This window comes from Mus caroli, chromosome 15 (genome assembly GCF_900094665.2).
Source record: "Mus caroli chromosome 15, CAROLI_EIJ_v1.1, whole genome shotgun sequence".
Lineage (NCBI taxonomy): Eukaryota > Metazoa > Chordata > Mammalia > Rodentia > Muridae > Mus > Mus caroli.
In genome coordinates, this window is record NC_034584.1 from 54,842,079 (window position 1) to 54,846,709 (window position 4,631).

Sequence of the window (4,631 nt, forward strand, 5' to 3'; positions counted from 1 at the left end):
TTCCTCCCTTCCTACCTCTTCTTTCTCCTCCTCCTCCTTCTCCTACTTCTCTGCCTCCTCTTCCTCCTTGTCTTCCTTCTCTTCCTCTTCCTCCTCCTCCTTCTTCTCCTCCTCTTCCTTCTTTCTCTCTCTGTTTTTCTCTCTCTGAATGTGTGTGTGTCTCCATATGGGAAGAGAGAGAGAGAGAGAGAGAGAGAGAGAGAGAGAGAGAGAGAGAGGGAAAGAGTCAAAAATCATTTGTCTTTAAGGCTGACCACTAGAGACTGGATAAGATACTAGGGAGCTTGTCACTGGAGAAATCAGATCATCCTCCCAGGAGCCATGGAGTACCTGTAGCTCAACATGTGGAGGTGGGAACTTGTGACATTTCCCAAATTCATGTTAACATGAATTTTGGGGGAGAGTCAGAGAGAGGGAGGGAGGGAGGGAGGTAGAGAGGGAGGAAGGGAGAGAAGAAAGACAAACAGACATCATCATCTAAGAAACAACTCCCCAAATTTGTCCTTTTGTCTTGACACAAACACATACATTCTTCTGCATTCACATGCTCCTGCTATCACAAAGCCTTTTCGTACATGTCTCTTCTGCTATGATGGACAGAAAGCCTCAAAAACCATAATCCCAAATAAATTTTCTTTTATCAGTTAATTCTCTCAAGTATTTGCTACAAGAAAGAGAAAAGTAATATTAAGAAAAGCAAGCATTACAAGAATAGAGTTGAGTACATGTTACACAAGCCATATGACCCACAGAACTGAACACATCTGCTCTCTGATGTTTGCACTCTGTGTGAATCAGTACCCTTTACTTGTCCAGGCTGGGGATCTAATTTAATTTGACATAAGAGATACATGAGGACCAAAGGTAATTATGGATGAGAAACATGAATGAGAAAGGCTTGGAAGTCTTTCAGTCAAAGAAAGACTAGATATATTTGAGGAGCCAAAGGCAGCTGTGATGCAATCCAGCACTAACTGAATGTGAGAAAGAACTGTAGCAGGGCAGGGCTTATCAAGTGTTGCCACAGAAATCATCTTAAAACTTGATAAACTTTGCAGATATTCTTGTCCATTTTAGCTTTTGTTATTAAAAACACATCAGAGATGGCATCTTTTCTACATTCACCACTACAGGGACCTGTTCTTTCCACAATTATTGCTCTGCACTCCAGTATACTCACTGCCACAATGGAATTCTCTCCAGTGAAATTGGAGCATCTAGAAACTTCAGCTGATGGAGAGAGAGACAGAGAGGAGAAAGAGAGAGAGAGGAGAGAGAGAGAGGAGAGAGAGAGAGAGAGAGAGAGAGAGAGAGAGAGAGAGAGAGAGAGAGAGAGAGAGAGAGAGAGAGAGAGAGAGAGAGAGAGAGAGAGAGAAGCTCTTTTGGGAAATTTCATGACAGATTTGACCGTGGGCCTCTGGCCATATAGTTTTCTCATGTCAAAGTATCTGTGAACCTCAGGATAGTGCCAAAGCTAAGGTGTGGATGTGAGAGAAAAGGACACAGATCACAAAGCTTAGCTCTGCCATTCCTGGTCTCTGAGAGCTGAGGAAGGCCTCTCCTCACTGAAGTAAAGAGGGCTGTCTTCTTACCTCCATTTGGGTGAATTCTGCCCAGAAATAGGAAAGTTGATGGGAAATAGTCAGATTGTGAGGGTTAAAATAGAGTTGGATAGAAGGAGATCTGAGTCCCTATCCTGTGTGATATCTGGCAGGTTCCTACCTCTTTGAAATGGGAATGCCCAGGTTAGTCTTGTAGAATTGTACCGCTCAGAAGGCGTGAAGGAATGTCAAGTTCACAGCCTGGCTCCCAAACTAGTGGTTATGAATGGGGGCCGGGTCAATGTCTTAGTTAGGGTTTCCATTGTTGTAAAGAGACACCATGACCAAGGCAATTCTTACCAAGGACAATATTTAATTGGGGTTGGCTTGTAGTTTCAGAGGTTTGGTTCATTATCATCCTGGCTGGAAGCATGCAGACAGGGTGCTGGAGTTTCTGAGAATTCTACATCTGGATCCAGGGGCAGCCAGGAGAAGACTCATTCTGGCCAGATGTGGACATATAAATGAAACTCTAAGCCCACCAGCACAGTGATACACCCACTCCAACAAGGCCACCATACACCAACCAGGACACACCTCCTAATAGTGTTACTCCCTTTGGGCCTAGCATTCAAACACATAAGTCTATGGGGCCCAAACCTATTCAACCAATCACAGTCAAGTTCCCAAGTCAGTGGTTATGAATCGGACTGGTTTATTGTATTTTTCTTGTGTTATATGACCATCACTTTCTCTCCTTCTCCCAAACAGTACATGTTACAAAGATACTTGTCCAGCTAAGCTGGCAGTAGAATGGCATCTCAAGATTGCACTGCACAGTAGGAATTACGCCAGAGACATCACCAGCCCAGCAAGCCTCAGCAGCTTTCGCACAAGTACTCTGTCTGGCACAAAGACCAAGGAAAGACTCTGGTCCCTTGAGGTTGGAGAAGAAAGCAACTGCAAAGAAACAAGCCATTAATATTAATGTTTCAGGGAAAAGAGAGGCGAGAGAGGACATGGACACCCAGGAAGAATGACTCCATATGGCTTTGATGTGTTCATTTCCAGAGGATCGGGAGAGTGAGGAGAATATAGAATAGCTAGCAAGAAGGAGGAAAGTGAGGAGGAGGCAGGGGTTTGGCAGGCTGAGAGAAATTACATGAGCTACAGGGAGTAGCTCCTGTCTAGACAAAAAGTCAGCTGGCTATGCTGCTATGCAACAAAGACAGAGCAGGAAGAGGAAGTGTCCTGTAGCTTTGTTCCAGCTATGAGGGGTTATTGTGCTAGAACTAGAAGCTACAAGCTATGACAGATCTCTCCCAAGGGTTCCCCCTGTGAACCTCTTCAAGCAAAGAATTTTACTCCTGATCCAGGTAGACCTAGATTACATCTGTCTGTACATCTTTCTGGCATTCATCTAGGGCAACATCTGTCACCATCCCCTCTCAGACACCTGCATCATCTTTTATGAGTAATTCAAGTAAATAGTCAGGTGAGGAGGTAGCTTGGGAGGAACTGAAAGAAGTAAGATGCTGAGAATTTTACTACCACTGCCTGAAATTGTGAGTGGTGGAGTCCATTTTTATTTTCTCTCTCTCTCTACCAGAAAGCTATGTGGAGACCAAAGAGAAGGATGACAGCAAATAGAAAAAGGTTGGGCCACAAGGTGAACTAGCATCGATGTTTATATTTGTCAAAGGAGACAAATTTACCTTTATACTTTAGGTAAAGCTTCCATGAGATAAACATTTGTACAGGTACAGCCCGAGAACAGACCATGTCAGAGTCTATTACCCTGACTTCTTCATGTGCTAACTTCACAGAGGGCCCTTCCAGTCACCATCCCCTCTCAGACACCTGCATCATCCAGCTAAGCTGGCAGTAGAATGGCATCTCAAGATGCCATTGTGAGATTGTCCAGGTAGAATATTAATTGAGGCATCTGGCTTGGCCAGTACTCAAAAAATAGCTGTAGAGAAGAAAGCTCTTATCAGACTTGAATTAATCACCCATCTTTGCAAGAAAGGCTGCAGAAATTAGAGGTAGACAAAGTGTCAGCCTCCTGTGCTTCTTGGGAAATTGGCAGTGAGGCTTTTATAGACCTAAACTGTAGAGCATTTGTTACATGGCTCATGAAACATTTGGATAGTTCCCACTGCTCCTAAGGTCTTATTACCAGGCAACAGAAACCCTTTATACTCTACAAAAATGGTGCATGGCTCTGAAAGAGGGGAAAATGACACACATTAGCCTGATTACAGGAGATAGGAGTGGTTCTGCTTAGGTCATATGATCATGTGATTAGGGTAGAGGGGGTGAAGTGATGAGAAACAGAGGACCACACAGAATTAGAACTGTAAAGAGGATGCTTTCTGGAACTGAAGACGAAGACAGTATGGTCCCTAGTAAAGGACTAGATGTGGAGGCAGAACCTGTGTCTTGGAGTCTTGACCAGAAGTCTTTGATGTTTGTATAAACATTTAGAATTTAGCATGCTCATTGTGAGACAAAAAAAAACTATGGCTCTAAAATGGGTTAGTGACATTCTTTCAAGCATTGGAAGTAAAATAGAATTAGCAAGTTTATTAAGAACCAGGCTAATTATCCACAAAGATTATTGTGTTCAGCTCAAGAACAATCCCTTGGCACTGAACATGGTATAGTTAACATATGCTTGCTGAAATTTTATTTTGAATATAAAATTGCTGAAACTCAGATGTCATCTGGTCTCCCCCAGAGTTTTAATAAAAAGCATTGCTTTACTTAATTAAACCTGGAATGACTAAATACTTCTCTTACACAAATCCAGCTCAAGGGGTCAGATGAGGTTAGACATCATACATACCTCAAGCCTCTTCCCTCCTTAAGACTCTGCCCTAATAAAATTCTTTCCTAAAAGATTAAGTTGAAAATGGGCATCAATGGTATTGCCTAAGGAAAGCTTTGTTTTTGTTTGTTTGTTTGCAAGAGTGCATTTGTTTGCAGTTTAGCCAGCTGAAAGATTTCATACAGTGTAAAGACAGATATTAACTGGAAGATTGATGGAAGGACTGTCAGCAAATGGTGTAATCAGTATAATGGGGAAGA